This window comes from Patiria miniata, unplaced genomic scaffold (assembly GCF_015706575.1).
Source record: "Patiria miniata isolate m_02_andy unplaced genomic scaffold, ASM1570657v1 HiC_scaffold_26, whole genome shotgun sequence".
In the NCBI taxonomy this organism is placed as follows: Eukaryota; Metazoa; Echinodermata; class Asteroidea; order Valvatida; family Asterinidae; genus Patiria; species Patiria miniata.
Window position 1 is genome coordinate 9,890,304 of NW_024037065.1, and position 8,214 is coordinate 9,898,517.

Genomic DNA, 8,214 nt, shown 5'->3' on the forward strand with positions numbered 1-8,214 from the left:
GGAAAAATATATGTTTATTTGTAATGATAATGTTGAGAAATTTTACTGTAAATGGGATTCCTTTTCTGCACTTTTCCAAGAGTAATTGTTTGAATTGCCATGTTTTGGGTTTGTATGAACTCCTATTTAAATGTGCTTATGTTTAAATATGATTTGTTATTGTTGAAAATAAAGAGTTATCCCCCGGGATAAAAAAACACGTGAAAGAATACACCGAAAACAATATCGTCAAAAGTCGTAATTAATCCTAACCCTTCTTAGGAAATATTGTCCCCCTCCAACCTTCAAGGACTGGAATGCATTATCATTACTTGAAATCCCATCCTTATCATTGAATGTATTGTATTTTTAATCTGGCCTTAGCAAGGACAATACTAACTTAAACAGTAGGCCCTATATAATGTCGTCTAAAAGATCCTATTGCTGCCAAGCGCATCGCACGTTTGCGCTACGGTGCAGGCGACGTTTGTCTGCCATATATGAAAATACACCATGCCCATAACAAATCATTCGTCTATATATCCCGGTGGTAGATCATCATCGATAGATTACTAGGATGTTGAGTGTTTCCGTACTTTTGCCTGTATTTGTCTTGAAAAAAAGTGTATGAAACAAGCCGTTGCTGATTTGAAGATAATACATGTTTGCGAAATAGCCCGAATGCCTATCGGTCGCGTATAGAACTTTGAGGCATCTTGATCTTCACTTTCTCTTAATTTTCGTAACCTTTTAAAAAGCCTCCCTTTCGGACTCCTCACTCTTTCCGAAGCCATCGCCCCAAAATAGGGCACTGTTTTTTTTTGAAAATCCTGTATGCACAAAATTCATTCAAACGAAGATCCACAATTACGAGGGAAACATCTGCAGCCAGACGCCTAGCCATCTGTCACCTTCACAGCCTTTAAATCATACTAATTATCTATTTGGTTATTAGTTTTAATTAGCTCGATGTAGACCTACATGCATCAACATCACGGGGGGAAAATAATCACCATTACTTGCTTAGCCCGCCCCTTATGGACCCCAAGTCAAATGAGGGCGCACTATACCGTGCTTCGACAGAGTTGACCGCTGCATTTAATTTCGTAATTATCCCAATAAATGTCTTAAGATAGTTGTCACAAAGTGATACTTGGTTTTTAATCGAAATGACTCTTTAAACTGACAAAACACTAATTTATTTTTAGGGGTCTACAATTTCTGAGTTCGGTTAAACGGAAGTGGTTTAGAGAAACACAATTTATTTTCCTCGGGACCGCCACACCCAACTACATGTATTTCTAGAATTAGTTATTGAACCATCAAAGAATGGGGCAGTCAACTCCAGTAGAGTTGTCATTGGTAAGTGTATTGGTACTTTGCATAAATTTAAGTGTTGAATATTCATTTAGCCAAGTGAATGCATTTATTGAATTCTTGGGCCTTAGTATGTAGCATTGCTGAAATGTTTTTCTCCGGGTTTATAAGCAAAACGAGTTTGGAATGGGGCAGATTTTGAGATGAGATTCCGAGGAGAGGGCAGAGACCAGCCTCGATGATTTTGAGAAATAATTTGTGAGAAATTTTTGATATGGAGAAGCCAAAGGAGAGGGCTCAGCCAGCCTACGGCATTAGTATATTTTAAGCTTGAGCTAGTAAGAGCCAAGCCGCTGAAACCTTGGACAAGCTAGGAATCACCCACATTCCTGTAAGTTTATTGCATTATTTGTTTATTTTACAAACCTTTAAATGGATATTTGGCACATTTGTATGTAGAAAGAAGAAGAATTTGATATACTTTGCTGAGATTTAACAATCAAATATTTGTGTTGTTCATATCAGTAAACTTAAAGGAAAATGTAATTATCGATGAAAAAAGATGTGTGGATCTGCAAAGAAAATATTCCTGCGATTAGTGCTGATTTATAACAGTTGTGGTTATTGAGACATTGGGAAATGTTATCATTGTAAACTATTTGTTGGCTAGAATCCACCTAGTAGGAGTATAATTTGGATTGTAATTTCAGAGCTTTTGGGGGTTGAGAATAGTGCAACCTTTGACCAGAGGACCAGAAGCGACAGGGCAGGACCGCAGCGGCGGACAAGTTACGGACCATCACAGGCGCTACTGATCATACCCCAAGATCCCAAGATCAAGATACACCGGGACGGACGCATCGAGTATTAATGATTGTATACATTGTTGATAATTATTTTGGGGATTTTGAAGAAGAGACCAAACCTTTGCGTTGAAACGTTGAAATATAAATAAATTGTACATAATATAAATATAAGGAAAAGTGCGTCACACCCTTATTTTATTTCTGAATGCCATTGGTCAGTTAAATTATCAGGGGACTACTGAAGGTCCTGCGAAAGGAGCAGTGGAGAGGAAAATATTTTGAGAGTTGATCAAAGGATGGAACATCATCAACAAAATATCGAGAGGCAAAAAAACAAAAACAAACAAACAAACAAACAGGTATAGGACACAGTGAACATTCTGTTTGGCTATGTACGTTTTGGGCACACTAATAAAGTCTGTAGTACATTGGAAAGTGCTATAATCAAATTGTCATCATATTAAATTAAGTTGTGACCAAACTCTATTGATTCAGCAACATTATAAAAGAATATTGATTCACCGATGAAATAATAATGATCGTACGAAGCCCGGAAAGGGACAGGGTGGAAATGTTTTTTGTAATTTGCAAATTCGTTCCCACGAGTTGCTAACTCGTTCCCACGAATTACTATTTCGTTCGCACGAATTACTAATTCGTTCCCACGAATTGCTAATTCGTTCGCATGAATTGCTAAATCGTTCGCACGAGTTGCTATCTCGTTCCCACGATTTTCAAATTCGTGGGAACGAATTGATGACTCGTGGATCCGGAACCGCATAGTAATTCGTGGGAACGAGTTGGTAATTCGTGGGAACGAATTAGCAATTCGTGCAAACGAATTAGCAATTCGTGCAAACGAATTAGTAATTCGTGCGAACGAATTAGCAATTCGTGCGAACGAATTAGCAATTCGTGCGAACGAATTAGCAATTCGTGCGAACGAATTAGCAATTCGTGCGAACGAATTAGCAAATAATAATAACCAATTTAGTCATTTACCATTCAATCGAATTCGTCTCATGTAAATCAATTAGCCTAATTTGATTTCTGAATTACAAGGTTTGACGCAGACGAGACGAAATCAAATACTCCGGGACGAAAACGAGTGCAATGGTTTTTTTTGTCCAATTTTTGTGAAATTTCATGTTGAAATTTTGATACGCAAACGTGTGCAAATGAATCTGGAAATTTCACAAAAAATAGACATCTGAAAAAGGCAGCACTTTCTGATTAGCCTATAAAGAGGGTGAGTGTGCTTGTAAAGCAAAAAAAAGTACAAACTAAGCCTAAATGTGAAAATCAAAATTTGACAAAGTTTGACACGTTTTTGTACATGTGGAAGTGTGGCCTATGTTTACGGAGGTAGTCCAGTAAATTGGCCACATTTATGGGGCTAGGCCTAGGCCTACTGAGCGCTAGTTGCAGGCCTATTCAGTGACATGTGTATCAATACATGCAGCCTCAATAGCGAATATCAGGAAATACTAACCACCTATTGTCGAATTACATTGAAATATCTTGGAAACCTCTGGTCAAAAACATGCCGGAGTCACGTCACGGCCGGATGCACACACAAACAACTCTCACTGTAAGAGCCAGAGTACGGAAGCTTGAATTGCCTTCCGCGATACTGCGTTACCGTGATAATTTATCGCAGAAATCCGGAATTCAAAGAAAATCCATTCCTCGATACCGCGTTACCGTGATAATTTATCACAAAAATCCGGAATTGAAAGATAATTCCTTCCTCGATACCGCGTTACCGTGATAATTTATCACAGAAATCCGGAATTCAGAGATACCTTTTCCTCGATACCGCGTTACCGTGATAATTTATCACAGAAATCCGGAATTCAAAGATAATTCCTTCCTCGATACCGCGTTACGGTGATAATTTATCACAGAAATCCGGAATTCAGAGATACCTTTTCCTCGATACCGCGTTACCGTGATAATTTATCACAGAAATCCGGAATTCAAAGATAATTCCTTCCACGGTATCGAGGAAGGATTTATCTCTTCATCTATACTTTCACTGGTATCGTATCTTTTGATGCACGAACTTTAACCAGCAGCCGAAAAATGTGGCAATTGATGGCTTTCCCTAAGATTTCAGGCAAAAAATGAAAATCCTTTGGATGTAGTCCAAGTTATTTTTTAATTAGAAAGCCCAAACAGACGTGCTGGTTGCCGTTCGCCGCAACGGCATCATGTACATGTACATGTATCAGTGACCCTAGAAAAGTTAACCAATCACAATATCACGCACTCTCCTTGACATGGATATTTATCACACAGTGTCGAAGACACATTTATTTTCCCTTACACATATTTCCCTTATATTAACAATTATCCCAACGATTAAATTGGAGAACACCGTACTAGTTGATGAAAAATGGGCATATAGGTGGATTTCGAACCAGAAATCTTGCGATCCATAGTTCACATCATCTCAGTATCCACGAGGCTCTGGAAGCTCAACGAGCCGTTCTTTGTATAATATGTAACTACAATGTAATTGACTATAAGTATAGGCTTTCCCGGCTATTTTAAAATATTTTTTATTCAAATTCACAAACTCTAACAATCAACTTCGCCCGAGAAAAATTTCACACGCTTTTAACAAAACCAAAAGTCATTTACCATTCAATTTCAAAGTTTGGTCACCCTCCTTGAGTCGCCGGGTCGAAAATATTCGTCATTACAGATCAAATTCATCTAAGCTGTTGCCGAATGTGCAGCATTTACAGATCGAATTCGTCTTAAATCAATTTGACGAATTTGATTTCTGAGTAACAAGGTTCGGCGTAGACGAGACGAAAATGAATACTCCGGGACGAAAACGTGTGCTCAATATTGTTTGAATTTGCTTGAACTGAATTTAAAATTGTCTGGCAAAAGACAAAATTCAACATTGGAAGTGCACTAAATCGATGTTGGTGGATAAATTTGACTATTAGAAACGGTGAATTCGAATGATAAACGTTTTAAAATAGCCGGGAAAACCTATAATAACAATATTGTGACGTCATTGTTGTTTTCTCATGAATAAACATAACTATCCCATAGAAATTACTGAATAATCATGACCCCTTCGGTAGATATCGTCAATGGTCAGTAGTTTGGATGGGGAGGTTATGTTTATTCATGAGAAAAGAACAACGACGGCACACCCTGATGTTAGTCAACTATCTTAAGACATTTACTGGGATAATTACGAAATTAAATGCAGCGGTCAACTCTGTCGATCTCTAAGCACGGTATAGTGCGCCCTCATTTGACTTGGGGTCACTCATGAACATAAGGGGCGGGCTTAGCAAGTAATGGTGATTATTTTTTTCCCCCGTGATGTTGATGCATGTAGGTCTACATCGAGCTAATTAAAACTAATAATCAAATAGATAATTAGTATGATTTAAAGGCTGTGAAGGTGACAGATGGCTAGGCGTCTGGCTGCAGATGTTTCCCTCGTAGTTGTGGATCTTCGTTTGAATGAATTTTGTGCACACAGGATTTTCAAAAAAACAGTGCCCCATTTTGGGGCGATGGCTTCGGAAAGAGTGAGGGCCCCGTCTCCCTCCCCCCCCCCCCCAAGAAATCCCTCGAGTTCGAGTCCGAAAGGGCGGCTTTTTAAAAGGTTACGAAAATTAAGAGAAAGTGAAGATCAAGATTCCTCAAAGTTTTATATGCGACCGATAGGCATTCGGGCTATTTCGCAAACATGTATTATCTTCAAATCAGCAACGGCTTGTTTCATACACTTTTTTCAAAACAAATACAGGCAAACTTACGGAAAGACTCAACATTCTAGTAATCTATCGATGATGATCTACCACCGGGATATATAGATGAATGATTTGTTATGGGCATGGTGTATTTTCATATATGGTTGCATCGGCAGACATCTTCTAGACGAAATTATATAGGGCCTACTGTTTAAGTTAGTACTGTACTTGCTAAGGCCAGATTAAAAATACAATACATTCAATGATGAGGATGAGATTGCAAGTGATGATAATGCATTCCAGTCCTTGAAGGTTGGAGGGGGAGTCCTTGAAGGTTGGAGTGTCGCACCCAAGGGGCGGGGGGGGGGGGCTCGGGGGGATTAAGCCCCCCCCCCCCAAAAAAAAGTTGTCAATTTTTATTTTTTTTCTATTTGTATTATTTTTTTTTTAGTCCCACTATTCAACCTCGTCCCCAGCGCTTACTTTATTTCCAACCTCGTTTCCAATAGTAAGCCCTGGATAGGAAACCTTCTCCCTGTATCCTGATTCGATACCGCAATTTGCTAGTAATGGATTTTTACCGTGAAGTTGGTGTTGTTATTTCCAATGTGCATTACGTATTTTCACGACCATTGTTATTAAAACATCCACGCCTTCTCAAAAATACTCCTTTCCTTTCAAGTTTGCTTTTATTAACCTGAAATGTAATACTGCAAATTGACAGGCCAGATGGTAACATTTTAACTTTAAAAGGAAAATGTGTTTTCATGACTTACGGTGCGACGAATTGATGTTGTTTTAAACCCCAGACACCGCATACAAAAACAAACGCTAATGTAACGCACGTGTAGGCGCCAGACTATTCCTCATTTGCATTCATTTGCATACGTGTTCAAAAATCTTGCACATGCAAATGATCCAATACCAGGGTGAGAGAGCAGGTATTCTTACATCAAAATATTCATAACTTAAAGGAAACATACAGTGGAAATTTAGCTCATCTTGTTTTCATGCACATTACTATGTGTTGCAACACTACACACAAGATCTTAATACTTGTTTTCATTGGAAGTGACAAGAAAGTGGTAGTTTTTAAATTATTAGTAAATCCTTTCATCAATATATAAGAGGGCGCTATTTTGCTTTTGTCACACAAGGTACTCCTTGCCAAAGGTGCGTTATGAACAGTACAAAAATTAGTCCTTCAAAATTACGCACAAAACAAATTTTTGAAGAAATATTTGCCACTTCGATTGTCCAAATAAGCTGTTTTACATGATAAACAATAAAAAGTGGAATTTATTCCAAGAAAATGAAGAAAACTTTGATATATATTTGTATACACAAAGCTATGGAGACACTACGGTTCTGCCTTGAATGACATCACGCTTTGACTCATGAATATGGATATTGTCATTAGCATAAAAACTTTGAAAATTTAAAATGTTGAAATTTCTCTCTTTTACTGCTACAAAGGAGGTGGAAACTTCATAGTTACATGGCAAGAAAGCTGTTTTAAATGTATTTAAGTCATATAAATCCTATTACATGTTCCCGTTAACTGGACATTGTTTCATAAAATAGTTGTCTACCCGACCACTCTGCGTTTGTAACAACAAACGCGAACCTCTAGTTATGTTTTCCCCCGTGATGTTGATGCATGTATGTCTACATCGAGCTAATTAAAACTAATAACCAAATAGATAATTAGTATGATTTAAAGGCTGTGAAGGTGACAGATGGCTAGGCGTCTGGCTGCAGATGTTTCCCTCGTAATTGTGGATCTTCGTTTGAATGAATTTTGTGCATACAGGATTTTCAAAAAAACAGTGTCCCATTTTGGGGCGATGGCTTCGGAAAGAGTGAGGGCCCCGTCCCCCCCCCCCCCCCAAGTAGGCGCCAGACTATTCCTCATTTGCATACGTGTTCAAAAATCTTGCACATGCAAATGATCCAATACCAGGGTGAGAGAGCAGGTAGTGGTGGGCGCGTACTGCTCGACACCCTGGGGACGAGGTTGCCCACGATTGGACCTTGGTGATAATGTGGCCTATTTTCGAGTAGTATAATAGGGATGTAAGTGGCGCCACCAACGTCAAAATAGTCCGCCCCCAAAACAAAACCCCCTTTTTTTTTGCGGCCAAAAATTGTGGGCAGAATTTTTTGACAAAAATTTTACTTCTAAAAAATGTAAAAAAAAAATTGTGAGCCCCCCCCCCCCCACAAAGCCATATCCTGGGTGCGCCACTGCCATGCTGCATTATCATACTCGGATGAATGTTGTTCACACGAGGTATGGCAAGATTGCCACACCCATAGAAATCGCAACAACACCAGACACAGACCAAAAGGCATAAAGCCAGGAAAAGGCATAAAGCCAGGAT

At 38.8% G+C, this 8,214-nt stretch overlaps 1 long non-coding RNA gene across 1 annotated transcript; it reads left to right on the top strand.

Moving 5' to 3' along the window:
* The first annotated feature begins 702 nt into the window (after positions 1–702).
* Positions 703–2,273, top strand: LOC119733767. Its single transcript, XR_005271970.1, has 2 exons — positions 703–1,687; positions 2,007–2,273. It is a non-coding gene; the product is annotated as an uncharacterized LOC119733767 (long non-coding RNA).
* The last annotated feature ends 5,941 nt before the right edge of the window (positions 2,274–8,214 follow it).